This window comes from Polypterus senegalus, chromosome 12, assembly GCF_016835505.1.
Source record: "Polypterus senegalus isolate Bchr_013 chromosome 12, ASM1683550v1, whole genome shotgun sequence".
NCBI lineage: Eukaryota > Metazoa > Chordata > Cladistia > Polypteriformes > Polypteridae > Polypterus > Polypterus senegalus.
Window position 1 is genome coordinate 49,197,013 of NC_053165.1, and position 14,955 is coordinate 49,211,967.

The following is a 14,955-nucleotide window of genomic DNA, read 5'->3' on the forward strand; positions in this document are numbered from 1 at the left end:
TTAGGTAGGAAATCAGTAGAAAAATGGCTATTGCACAGAATTCTTTTGCAGCACTGAATGAAATTCAGAAATGTGGCAGTATCACAGTGAAAGCCAAAATAAAGATTCTAATAACGTGTATTTTATACATTACATTATGCCTGTGAAACACTGAGAAAGAAGGAAATTTCAATATTGAATGCATTTGAAATGAGATGTTGAAAATTGGATGGAGACAAAAGGTGAAAAATTATCTTAAACAGCAAAAGAGTATTTTAGACGTTATTAAGGAACAGAAGTTAGGTCTCTTTGGGCACATATGCAGGATATAAGAGAAGAGACTAATTGGAATGATGACAGAGAGAAAAAGGAATTGGACACAATGAGTTAGAAGACCAGTAAGGAGATGGATTGAGGGCATCAAAAATGGCTGGGAGTAGAAGAATGGACAGCAATAAACATAGCTAAGGAAAGAGAAGTATTCTGGGAGCCATCTGGAAAAGAGTGAAAAGCACCATTGGCCTCTGCTGGTCTCTAGATGGACTACAAAGGATCCTTGGAAAAACTGGAAGCTTTTTTTTAGGTGCATTTGCATAAAATGCACGTAGCACATTTTGCAACAGTCACGTCTGCCTGTCTCTTAGTCTTCATGAAACAGCTCGGCCCCCAGTGGAATAATTTTTTTGCAATGTGGCATACTTGTTCTTCTAGGAAATTCATCGAGGTACTTCAATTTACATTGTGATATCTCAAACAAATATGCTGAACAAAGTTTAAAAATTTTGAAATCTCCCGTTGAAAAGCATTGGCAAATTTGCAACTGTGTTTCCCTTAAAACACAGGAGCATTCAGTGAGGTACTCATGTACCACGCGCCCTTGTGTAAGACACGCACCCTAATTTTTACAAAGAAAATCGCGAAAATTGTTTTGCCCCGTGTACGACGCACATTGTGATTATATAGGAAGTGTTTAGAGAGAGAGAGAGAGAGCGCGATCGAGAGAGAGCGTGAGAGCGCAAGCAAAAGAGAGAGCGCAAACAAGCAAGAGAGAGAACGAGCAAGTGAACCCAAGCAGAAGAAGTAAACATTACAGAATTACATTTCCTCGTGTATGTCGCGCACCTGATTTTCTAATGCTAATTTTCGGGAATAAAATGTGCGAGTGGTACATGCGTAAATACGGTAATCACATATGAAGGTACGGCTCCACTAAATGATATAAAGGTAGCATGGGGTTAGAAAGGGAAGTGCAGTTTATATATGGGGAGAAGATCAGATCCATGGGGTTTATAACAAGAGCTGCACTTTGGTAAACAGTTCTGTAGTGCACAAATAGTGCCACAAATTCCAAGAATGGAGCAGAACTACACCCTGTACCCTACTAAAAGAGTTGCTCAGCGGGATAATATTTGACAAAGAGCTGGGGTTATGGCCCGAAGAGCCACTTTTCCTTCTGTGTATTTTGACACTAAAATTAAACTCTTTAAGATAATTGTCATCTTTTGTATTTACATTATAAAATAAGTCAGTTAATTTCCAAGTTCTTAATTATTTAGATAGTTTTAATGAATTGTGTTTTGACTAATGTTAATAGTTACATGGGAAACTTGATTCAGATGCCTTTCTTCTTTCATGGAGTAATATTGCTTGTGATTTTATACTAGTATTGTTCATTTTCTTTTTATAGCTATGTTTCTATTGGTAATTGACAATCATACAATATGACTTGGAATTAAGTTTGTTTAACTGAGTGCTGTGTTATTATTACTAAGACTGAGATAGGGGGATTGTATTTACTGCACTAAATACTTGGATGGTTATTTTTTTTTTTACATTTTGGAATCCTTTTTGTTATTAAAAAGGCACAGAAAAACTACAAACAGTCACAGACTTTCCGCAGCTATTGATAGCACATCGAATTGTGCCATTTTCATATCACTTGTATTGGAATCTTCTGTGTATGAAAGCTACTGAGCCACCATAAGTGCTCTGTTTTTAACAACATAACATTGTAAGGTGCTGTTAAAAAGCATGCATTTAATGTCATGTCATTTTCTAACCCTGTTAATCAAGACCAGGGTTGTGGGATTCTGTCCTAGCTAGCACAGGGCACAAGGCAGGACAATACCCTGGATGCATTCTTTTATCATTTTTTTTAATAAAACTTCAAAGACAAAAATGTGATATATGTGGAAGAAAATGTGGAAGAGCTTGGAGGATGGGCAGGCTGACCAGATTTTCGTTGTTAATGAACAGCTTAACGTAGATGAAATCAAAGAGGGTTGCTGGCCCCTTGGAATTTTTGGGCACATTGTAAAAATATATGTGAATGGAATAGCGAATAGATGCTTGACTGACTGTTAGGCGTATACTTGAGTTTGTGTGGATTGACAAGTTGCCGCCCCTTAAACCCTTTGCCACCCTTTGCCCTGATTCCTGAAAAAAGCAGACTGTAGTATCTATATCATTTGTAAGTCATTTACAAATGATATATAGTCGTGTTAAACTTAATTTTTTGCTTCGCTTTGTAAAATAATTCAATACTCAAATAGTGCTTCACTTCCTGTGAAATTTGTGCCTTTAATTCAATATCAAAAATGTTAATTTCCTGCTCAGAAGCATATTAATGCATTATTTCCAAATGTGTCTGTCTGTCATTTAGTATTTAAATAAAGATCTCTAGTGGAAAAAAAACAATCACCAGACTCTTCTTAAACTTACTCACTTTTAGATATTTTCTTTAGCTTTCAGATGTGTGTTGTTTGTACTGGTAAGAGGTTGCACACTTTGTCAATAATAATGACAGTCTTGACCAACAGAATCTTAAAAATGCATCAGAGACTAAAATGAAGCTTGAACTCCAGTGTATGAAACATGGGAGCTTTGTGTCCAGGAATCTAGACAACGGTTACAGTTGGGTCAATTGGTTTTCCGTATACTGAGTCAATGTGTTGAAAATATGCAGCATTTCACATTTTCAAAAAACGCATTTCACCTTCAAGGTGATGTGAATAAGGTTGGAGGTAGTAGAGCTATCAGCTATGACACTGTGCCTCCCTTGTTCTGAGTAGACATATTATATTTCACTATTGATCATTTCTTCGTATAATTGTTCACATTAAACATTACACAAATGTTGTGTCTGTTACCTAGATGGTGAAAGAACACGAATTGTTTAAGGCTTTATATTATTTTTTTTTTCTATAATGCATTATAAGAGTCTAATAAGAACATAATTGCACGCTTTTCCATTAAAGCCAGCTGTTCTAAAAAATAATCAGCAATCCAATAAAATGTATAAAAAAGACTCCAATATCAACATTGAAAAGATCGGACTGAAATTGTACTCAGTCGTGGGAGTGAAAACCAAACATTTATAAGAGAGTAAAATTGAATTGTCCCTTTCTGAGACAATTGCATATTCTTACCTTAGGCAAAAATCATACAGACTTTATCATTCTTTATCAAATCTGATGGGAGTACTCGTGATAAAAGACAACATATTGATATCAGCCCAATTTTTTCTTATAAAGCTCCAGATCAGCTACCAACCCTTACAAGGTAGACTACACAACATTTCAAAAACACAAGAGAGTTCTACAAAAGTGTTCTTGTCCAAAATTAGATGAGTATGTGCTGTAAGGTTTGTTTAAATTGACAAAAATATATTGTGCAAAGTAGTTCATCAGCTGCTTTAGGCTATTGTTGCATATTAAATATGAGAATGATCAGATCAGGTACTTTGTTTAGGTGATTATGGACCTTATTATGAAATCACTACCTTGCAGGCTTAAATCCTACCTCTGATTCCCTTTGTGAATGTGACCCAGTGCAGTAACTTTAATTTCATGGCAACAGATGGAGTTGATCCTCGAGCACTTAAGGCCTGTGTTGACCAGCTTTGTGGTATCCTCTATTACCCGTTCAGTCTGTCACTAAGATTCCAGATATTGGAAAACATCTTATACTGGTTTGGTTCCAAAGAAGGAAGGTGCTTGCTCGCCTAATGACTTCAGACCAGTGACTCTTACATCACACATCATGAAGACCTTTGAGAGGCTTGTCCTGGGCCATATAAATCCTCTTGTGATAGACCACCTTGACCCACTGCAGTTTGGGACAATCGGAGAAAGATTGGAGTGGTACATGAGGTTATCTATCTGCCTCACAAGGTTTATTAACATCGAGATAAAGCTGGCAGAACTGTAAGAATTTTGTTTTTTGATTTCTCCAGTTGCCTTCAATAGCATTCCTCCATTACTATTAAGGGATGAGCTCAGGGATATGTAGGTGGATGAGTTTATAGTGTCTTGGATAAGGGACTATCTGTCAGGCTAACTGCAGTTTGTGAGTCTCTCTGAGTGTGTCTCTTATGTGAATGGGAGCACCACAAGGAACAATCCTTTACTCTTCACTCTGTACACCTCAGACTATAAATATAACACCAGGTCATGTCATTTGTAGAAATTCTCAGGTGATTCTGCACTTATGGGGTGTATTGATAAAGGGAGTGAGACAGTGCATAGGAGTCAGATGGACAACTCTGTTTCTTAGTGCAAAGAGAATTATGTGCATGTTAACATCAGCAAAACCAAGGAACTGGATATTGACTTTCACCCCTCCAAAGAGTCTCTACTCCCAGTCACAATCCAGGGAATGAATGTAGAGATGGTACATTGCCCCAGGTACTTGGGGGTGTATATTAATGACAAGCTGAACTGTTCTTGTAACACAAAGGAATGATACAAGAAAGATTGAGAAGTAGACGTCCTATTCTTGGGAAGCTGTGCTCCTTTATTGAGGGTAGTGATCTCCATCACATGTTCTACCACTCTGTGACGGCCAGTGCGATTTTCTATATTGTGTTGTGTTGGACTAACAAAATCACATCAAGAGAGGCCCACCAAATCAAGAAGCTAAATAAAAGGGCAGGTTCAGATATGAAACACAACGCTGGGCCTGCAAAGGAGAGAATGAAGGTAGAACAGATGGCCATTATGAGCAAGGCTACACATCCTCTCTGTGACTCACTAACACTGAACATTTTCAGGCAACAACTATTCAGGAAAAGTGTGATAAGAAACACAACTGGGGCTTCTTCATAACTATGACAACGTACCTTTATAATCTCTCACTGTGACTGAGGCTGCGCTTTTTAGTTAAGTTACAAGTTTTCTGTCTTTTGTTGTTCATTGTGTGTATTTGCATTTGATGAGGATTAATGTTGTTGATGTTAATGTTGTTGTCTCTTGGAGACAAACAAAACTCTATCTATCTATCTATCTATCTATCTATCTATCTATCTATCTATCTATCTATCTATCTATCTATCTAATATAGAGCCATTCATTATCTATCTATCTATCTATCTATCTATCTATCTATCTATCTATCTATCTATCTATCTATCTATCTATCTATCTATCTATCTATTATGTTAAGTGTATCAACCATAAATAAAATGCTATTTCTTGACCTACTCTAAGTCGTTCCAGGACTAAAAATGTCTGTGCTTTATTCGAACAGTTCTTCTTATTAAAATAGTGTCAAAAAGGTTGATTATGTGCTCTGTCAGTGAGGCAGAAATTCCTTGTGAAGGGAAAAAAAAGGGAGTCATCTGCACAAGCAAGGTATGTATAACAAAGGCTGAGATCAAAACAAAGCAACCAGTCAAGGACAAAACAAGAGTCAAAACACCAAAAGGAAAATCTCGAAAAGAAATTGTGTGAGAAACATTGTTTTTCATGCTATAGAAAAATGGACTTTCCATAATATGAAATCAGTTGACGATCATTACATAGCATGTGCCTCACCTTTAAACAAGATGGCAGCCGAAGACAACCATACATACATGTAGGACACTCCACAGAAACCAGTTCTACAATACTGATGCGGGATTGTATCTCAAACAAATTAACTCGATATAGGAGAAAATAAATCTGCACCATAGATTGAATGAACCTGCACAGCAGATTTGTGTTTGGAATCCAACCTGAAGGTGTAAGATAATAGAGATGTCCCCTTTGGCCCCCTATTATGAGGAGATGGACAATATTTCACTATTGATTATTTCTTTATAGAATTACTTACATTAAACATTGAGCAAATTGTGTCTGCCCTTTAACCAGATGATGAAAAAGCACAAATTGTTTAAGGGTTTGCGAGGTGAGACAGAAATAACCGGAACGGGCTTGGAGCTTTCCTGCAAAACCATCTGGAGGTCGACCGGACTTGAATCATAGAACTATATCCCCTCCTAAATGCCCTCTCAAACCTCTGACCGGCTAGGTACATCCTGTGAAGAGCCCAGTCAGTATTTGCACAACAATCGCTGCATGAGTTGCAGTGACAATGTCAGGTGAAAAAATTGAACAGCAAACCAACATCAAATTTCTCACAAAATTGAACAAAACAGCCACAGAAACTCATGAAATGATAAAAACAGTATACAGTGATAACAGTTTGTCTCGCACACAAGTTTTTGAGGGGCACAAACATTTCAAGGAAGGACAAGAAAATGTGAAAGATGTTCAATGCCCAGGTTGCCCACGCTCGTCTTGGACGGACGAAAACAACAAAACGGTGAATCAGATTGTTCAAAATGATCATACTGCTTTTTTCCATAAAGCAGCTTTTGACTGACAAAAATATTTCTCTTCTCGATTGTCCTCTCTATTGGCCAGATTTAGCACCCTTGTTCCTGAAAAGCAAAAGTCACCTGAAGGGAACACATTTTTCTTCAATGGATGACGTGAAGACAGAAACGACAAGCCTGTTGAAGAGCCTCACGCAACAAGACTTCCAGAACTGTTTCAATCAATGAAAGATACGTATGGAGCGGTGTAGAGATCGGGAGGGGGAGTATATAGAAGGTGACAATGTTTAGAATGCTGTAATTCATCAGTAAATATATTTTTTTTTACCGTCCGGGTGTTTTTGTGTCTCACCTTACACTGTTATCTTTTATTAATACATTATAGGCTGTCCTCGTTTTTGACGGGGACCAAGAAATCACACCTTTAAGTTTATCCACTTAAGTAAATCCAGACCCACTGGTCAAAACAAGAAAAATGTTTACTGGGGTCCTTCTGAATATCCTCAAACAAAGAGAAAGCTTTTTTTTCATGTATTAGGGCTAAACCTACAGGTGTGTGTTGTTGATAGAGAACTTCAGTCCATGTTGCTAGTTGCCTTTCTGTCATCTCCATCACATCACTTCATATTTATGTTGTCTTGGAAAAATAGTCAATTTTTTAAAATAATGTTTGGATGTTTTTCCAAAAGATGGTGGCGTACGTAGTTGTAGCAGCTCGGTGTCCCACTAGTCGGTGTTGTGTTTGGATGTTTTTGTTTTTGTACGTCTTGTGCTTTGTTTTGTGTACAGTCAGTCAAGCGAATAACATCTTCAGCCGAAATGATCTCCTTAAGATCGGAGTGAGTTACCGTGTGAGTGTGACTATCGAATTTATCCGCTTGCACAAAATACCGGAGGAAATAGCGAGGAGACCGGGCGCTCTGTGGATTACTATCCCAGCGGTGAGGAGGCGCAGGCGGCGTCGAGAGAGAAGGAGTAAGTGAGGCTGCCGGGCTGGCGTGCTAACCAGGCTAAGGAGGCAGCCACTTAGACCACCGATCCCTAGTCTATTCCTCTCGAATGCCAGATCCCTGGCGAACAAGATGGACGAGCTAAGGTTACAAATAACAGCGAATAACCACATCAAAGACTCATGCATCCTTCTGATCACTGAGTCCTGGCTGCATCAATCCATTCCAGACTACACCGCACAGTGCCAGGACCGAACAGAGGACTCCGGTAAGAGAAAAGGAGGGGGAATCTGCTTGTATGTGAATATCAGTTGGTGTATTAATACAGTGATCACAAACCGTCACTGTTCACCGGACATAGAATATCTGACTGTTAAATGCAGGCCCATCTACCTTCCAAGGGAGTTCACCGTCATCATAATAACAGCTGTTTACATACCACCAGATGCTAATGCTAACGTGGCGATTACACTTCTGCATACAAACATTAGCAACAAACTAAGCAAATACACGGACGCTGTACACATCATAGCTGGGGATTTTAATCATGCAGATTTAAAAACAGTAATCCCTGATTTCCACCAGCATGTAAAGTGTGCCACTAGGGGTGATAACACTCTGGACAAAGTTTACTCAAACATCAAGAAGGGCTACAGGGCCAGACCTCTACCACACCTGGGCCAGTCTGACCATTTGTCCCTGCTCCTAATTCCTGTATATGCCACCATCAGGAAAACCGCGTCGGCCATCACAAAGACTGTTACTACAGTACATGGCCAGAGGGTGCCTCTCAACAGCTGCAGGATTGCTTTGATAAAACCAACTGGAACATCTTCGAACATCAAGACCTGGAAATATTCACGGACAGTGTCCTCTGTTACATCAAACACTGCATAGACACTGTCACAGTGGACAAACATATCCGGGCTTACCCCAACCAAAAGCCCTGGATGACCCGGGAAGTCCGACAGCTGTTAAAGGAGAGGAATAACGCCTTCAGGTCCGGTAACAGGGACCACTACAGTATGGCGAAAGCCAACCTGAAAAGAGGCATCAGGGAGGCCAAGGCGGATTACAGGAGGAGAATTGAGAACCACCTGGAAAGCAAGAACAGCCGGCTTGTGTGGCAGGGTGTCCAGAAACTGACGAACTATAAGACCAACCTAGGCGCTGCTGAAGGTGACCTAGCACTGGCGGTGGAGCTGAACATCTTCTTCACCCGTTTTGAGGTCACTGCACCGGATCCTTTAGAGGCATGGCAACACCACACAGCCCACTGTAGTACAATCATCACTCTGGAGGAACATGAAGTGAGGCGCACCCTGCGGGCCGTAAACCCGAGGAAGGCGGCTGGTCCTGATGGCGTACCAGTACATGTACTGAGGGATTGCGCAGACCAGCTGGCTGAGATCTTCACCAGGATCTTCAACCAATCCCTCGCACAGTCGAATGTCCCATCCTGCCTCAAGACCTCCACCATAATACCCTTGCCCAAGAAACCTCACATCTCCAGTCTTAACGACTATCGACCAGTGGCACTCACCCCAGTGGCGATGAAGTGTTTTGAGAAGTTGGTCCGTTATCACATTACAGAAGCCCTACCCCGCAGCCTTGACCCCCACCAGTTTGCTTACAGAGCCACACCATAGCCATAGCACTCCATGCCGCTGCAATACACCTGGAGAGGCAAGGAAGCTATGTACGCATGTTTTTTGTAGATTACAGCTCTGCATTCAATACCATTCTTCCCTGCAAACTGGATGTCAAACTAAAAGACCTGGGGCTCCCTCACAGCACCTGCAGATGGATCAACAGCTTCCTCACTGGCCGCAGACAGAGAGTGAGAGTGGGCCGTCACACATCACCAACCCTAAGCCTCAGCACTGGGTCACCTCAGGGCTGTGTGCTTAGTCCACTGCTCTACTCTCTCTACACACACGACTGCACTCCCGCCCACCAGAGCAACACCATTGTGAAATTTGCAGATGACACTACCGTGGTGGGGCTCATATCTGGGAGAGAGGAGTCTGCCTATAGAGATGAGGTGTAGCAGCTTTCTTCTTGGTGCAAAGATAACAACCTCCTCCTAAACACTAAAAAGACCAAAGAACTCATAATAGACTACAGAAGAAACAAGACAGAAGTCCAATCACTAATCATCAGCGGTGACTGTGTGGAGAGGGTGGCAGACTTCCGGTTCTTGGGAGTCAACATAGAGGAAAGCCTATCCTGGAGTGTGAACACCTCTGAGATGCTGAAAAAGACCCAACAGAGACTGTACTTCCTGAGAGTACTCAGGAGGAATAACATCACACAGAGACTGCTGGTGTCCTTCTACAGAGCCTCTATAGAAAGTATCCTAACATGCTGCATATGCATGTGGTACGCTAGCTGCACAGTGGCTCAGAGGAAAGCACTTCAGGGAGTCATCAACGCTGCCCAAAGGATCATCAGCTGCCCTCTCCTCACACTAGAAGATCTACACAGCTCCCGCTGCCTCAAAAAAGCCCATAATATCATAAAGGACACCTCACACCCTGGACACTCCCTATTCAAACTGCTGCCGTCAGGCAAACGGTATAGAGCAATACATGCAAGGACAAATAGACTCAAACATAGTTTTTACCCAACCGCAATAGCACGTCTTAATGCCACTAAAAGCAGATAATGGTCACAAAACAGCTATATGAATTATGCACTGACTTATGCAATTTGCACTACTGAATGTTTGTCTATAATGTTTGTTTATATTCTACTCGTTTTTTTTATATATGTGATAATGCACTGACCAGAGACATCTTTCAATTTCGTTGTACCTGTGACAATGCCAATAAAAATCATTCATTCATTCATTCATAAAGTAAAGATAATTACAGAGCACGTGGCTTGCCCCTAAACAAGATGGCAGCCAAAGACAACCACACATAGCATATCATAGCAACCAGTTCTATCATGTTGATGTGTGATTATATCCTGAAGAAATCAATTTGATATGAAAGAGAATAAACCTGTACTTAAAAACGAATCAACCTGAACTGCAGCCTTATGCTTTACAGTTCTACCTCAAAGTCAGAAGGCCACAGAACTTAACATTAAGATATAGGAAAACAGCACAAATGATTATTGGTGCACCAGGCAAAAGTAACACCTAACCTTGTCCTTGACTAAAATTACCTAACTTCTTGACCGTTTGGTCCTTTTGAAAGACTGTAATCTCTATCTCCTGGTCCTCATAAGAAAAAAATATATCAAACATGTCTGTCCCTGTGCTGAGATTTATTATCTCAGGGAACTCATTTCAGAAATTCTGCAAAGGGAAGTTAATATGCAGCTCTGTAGAATGGGGGATGTGCCCCTGCAGGGCAGAAGCAGTGTAGAAATTTGCCTCAAGGCTGCAGCTGCAAAGCAAACATGTTTAACAGAATAAAAAATAAGTCTAGAAATAACAAAAGAAAAAAAAAAGTTGTTTGCTGAAGCTTGGGAAGGTTTTCTGTAACTCAAGCACGATAAAGGGTATCATTCCTTGTGTTGTTCAGAACAGCATGTGGTGATTAGGTAGTGCCCAGTGTCACAGTAACCTTGTGCTTATTAGCATTTCTATTACATAAGCAAGGTTAAACGAAGGTAGCCTAGACTTAACTGATAAGTGTGCTATAGAGCAGGTGACTGGAAGAGCAAGTGGTGCTGTATATACTGTACTTTGTATGGAAGGGAAGCACATGCTGTCTTGCTTTGGTGGTGCGTATTTATTTGTTACACAATAATAAACATCTTCACATATTCTGTGTACTTTATACAATGGTTTTCCAGACCAAAGCTTGGAGAGGCTCTATTTTCCACAATCAAATTTGCAACTGTAGAAGTTTGTTACAATAATATTTATAAGAAAGGCCAAATCAAGAAGCTAATTAAAAGGGCAGGTTCAGATATAAAACACACTCTGGACCCGCAGAGGAGAGAATGAGGGTAGAACAGATGGCCATTATGAGCAAGGCTACACATCCTCTCTGTGACTCACTAACAGTGAACACTTTCAGCCAACAAATTATTCAGGAAAAGTGCGACGAGAAACACAACTAGAGCTCCTTCATAACTATGACAATGTGCCTTTATAATCTCTCACTGTGACTGAGGCTGCACTTTTTAGTTTGAGTTAAGTCACAAGTTTTCTGCATTTGTAGTTGTTTCTGTGTATTTGCACTTGATGAGGATTATTGTTGTTGATGTCTGTTATATTGTATTTATTAGACTTCTATAAAAAAAAAGTTCTCTCTTGGGACAAATACAACTCTATCTATCTATCTATCTATCTATCTATCTATCTATCTATCTATCTATCTATCTATCTATCTATCTATCTATCTTCTACCTTCTTAAGTGAATTAATGGCGCAGGAACACCAGGGTTGGCAATGCTACTTCACAGCTCCAGCAGCTGGAGTTCAAATCAGGACTGTGATCATTCTTTGCGATTACAGAATGATTGAGTACTAGGAAAGAACCACTTCTGGATTCGACAGTCCAACACAGGCACATACTCATGCATACATTGTGGTGTTTGAGGAAAATCAGAGAGTCCAGTAGCAGAACCAATGCAAGAATAAACACCATACAGTTGAAGACAGAGCCAGGATCTAATACCATTCTCAAGGAGCTATCTTTTTTTATATAGTTTATGCTATTTTTGACCCAATACTGTAGGGAGAAAATACAGAAAATTGCATTAGTAACTAATTGTTAAATCTACAGTATCTTCGCTTATTGATGGGTCCCATTGCATGAGATCTCAGGAGCAGAGCATCAACACTGAACAGATCTATCTGCTTTTATGTTCTCCCATATCCTCTTGGCTCAACATTCTTATGATGTGGACATGCTAATTGTTGGTGTGTGTGTGTTTGTGTGAAGGAGGGGTATCTAGATCAGGTTTGTTGGAGGATCTAATATCATCGCAGTTCCCATCACTCCTGGAAATACATCAAAGTTATCACTGCAGGACAGTAATTTACCTTTAAAAAATGAGATTTATAATTAACCCCTGACATCATAAATCATGGACTGTATGGAACAAAGCATACCATTTCACAACAGCACATTTACAGCATTCTAAGCCTATTAAAAAATAACTAAACTTAATACACAGATCTGTACTTATGCCTCCTCATAAGCAGCCAATTTGGAGGTGCCAATGACCCTAATATCCAGCTATTACAGCAGAACTTGGTTCAAATCAAGAAATGGCCCCAGGCAGGATACCAGTTCATAATAAGATCCACTCACACACATACACCTACACTCATATAGGGTTAGAGGTGGCACTAGCATTTGTGCTGCCCTAGGCGAAGCAGTAAATGGTGCTCTGCGACCCCTCTTTGCTTTGAGTGGGATCATTAATGCCCGATCGGTACAAACCTTGAATCACAAGTGAGGAGCCAGGACTGGGGAGAGCAATTTGAGAATGTCAAAGGGGTTGTTTGATTTTATTATTACAACATCTGTTTATAAGACTGACTCAGAAAAGTACATGCCTGAAAGGTGCCATTTAAGAAAACACATAGTAACTAACCTGTATTAGCAAGATTTATATTTTTATTTGTTTATGTTTTTGCCATTTACAGGCTGTGTAACAGAAAACAAATCCAAATATATCACATAATCATTTTACTTATTAAAATTATACACTGTAGTTCTCTCTATTTAAACCACCAGCCTATCAAGGAGCTTACAATGATGGTGACAATGCAGTTAAAATCTTACCAAGGTAGCTCATAAACTTATACATTTCATTAAAGTTATTGAAATAAGTTGACACACTTAATATAATAGGAAAATTCAAATAAATTGAAGTGCAATGATTAGCCTTAAACATTTACCCATGATTCCTAATTACCACAGCCTACAAATGTACGCGAATGATGCAATATAACTATCCAATCAATGTACAACCTCAGAGAGTTTTTCCTGAAAAAGATGAACTATAAATAACTGCTTAAGCATGCTAAGAGTGAATCATAATTTTTTGTGAACATCAGAGAACGATATTTATTAAGTTTTAATGTAGGTTTTAATATAAGCCCATTTAGAAGATGATAATAGTTTGAATTAAATCAGCCTTTAGCAAAACATTAAAGACCTGCAGTCATGTTGTTATTTGCTGACCACCTGTAGTAGTGGTGAGCCGTGTATGTTGTCAGACATTAAGACAAAAAAATCATAATATAAAACAGTATAACTGGGTTAATGGAAATCAGACAGTTGTACTGAGTCTGAGTGTTTTCAAGGCAGAGTTTGTGTTGTTTAAAAAAATACAATTCCCAATGAGCCCACCAAGTCTACTAGGCAACCACCTAGTGTTCATGAACCTCAGAGGCCATTATAGGGTCAATTTGGAATCGCCCCTCAACCTAACCCACAGGTCTTTGGAGATGTGAAAGTTCTTAGGGAAAAAATGCAGACATAAGGAAACATGGCATCTGCACTTGGACAGTGCCTGAGGTCAATTCTGAATACAGAAATCTGGATTACAATGCAAATTCAGGTTACAATGCAATATAAAGTAATGTTCTCAACTGCCATCAGACTGATCGACTATCTATTGCAAATGCCATGGCAAGACATCTTTCAGGTTCAGGGCAGTAACTGTTAACATGTATCACTGATGAACCCCATCTGGGTAATGAGCCTCTCTCAGTGAATCATAGGTCAGGACAAATGCGGCGACCTTGTAATTTCAAGTGCAGCACTTTAACCACAAAGCCACACTGCCTGCCTGAATGACTTTCTAAAAAGAGTAAACATTGGCACTATAGACATAAATAATCTTATGACTGCTGAAGAAGTTCTACCGAAAGCATTGTCACGAGAGATGTAGATGTCTCTCATTTACAAGCACGCTTGTATATTTTTACCGCTGACATAAACTGTTAACATTTACTTACCATTTTTATTGGTTTTCCATTCAGGTAACACATGTACCCTTTTCAATACCAGGGACACTACATCAGCTGCTGCTGGGCACCATTATTATTCCAGTCATATGATATCACAAGTCTAGAATTGTAGCTTTTGACGTGAAGCCAAATGGACTCACAGTTTGTGTGCTACCACCTGAGGAAAAAGCAGCTGCTTACTTCAAAAGTCTGCATGTGATTTCCTTTTAATAGCTTCTTCCAAGCTTCTCCCAAAAAAGACCGACAAGCATAATATAGCTGCATCATCTGCCTAATAACTTTATAAACATTGTAAGAGGGTCCGTGCACATCTAGGTTGACAGTCCCTTCAATGTAAATGTGTTGTAGCCAGAGTTTTTTCTCAGGCTTTTGTTTATATGTTGCTTTTCTTACTTTTGAATGATCATTTTTAATGTGTTTGTGCTATTTCTGTGACGTTTGTATACTCTTTGTTATTAATGTGGTATTCCTTTTCTTTGTGG

The 14,955-nt window shown here is 39.6% G+C and overlaps 1 long non-coding RNA gene across 1 annotated transcript in view; it reads right to left on the minus strand.

The window, feature by feature from the left end:
• LOC120541262 overlaps window positions 1-14,542 on the minus strand; it is a 108,997-nt gene extending 94,455 nt beyond the window's left edge. The window contains exon 1 of the long non-coding RNA XR_005635974.1: window positions 14,462-14,542. This is a non-coding gene — a long non-coding RNA (uncharacterized LOC120541262). The remainder of the gene's footprint in view (window positions 1-14,461) is intronic.
• Between the last annotated feature and the right edge of the window lie 413 nt (window positions 14,543-14,955).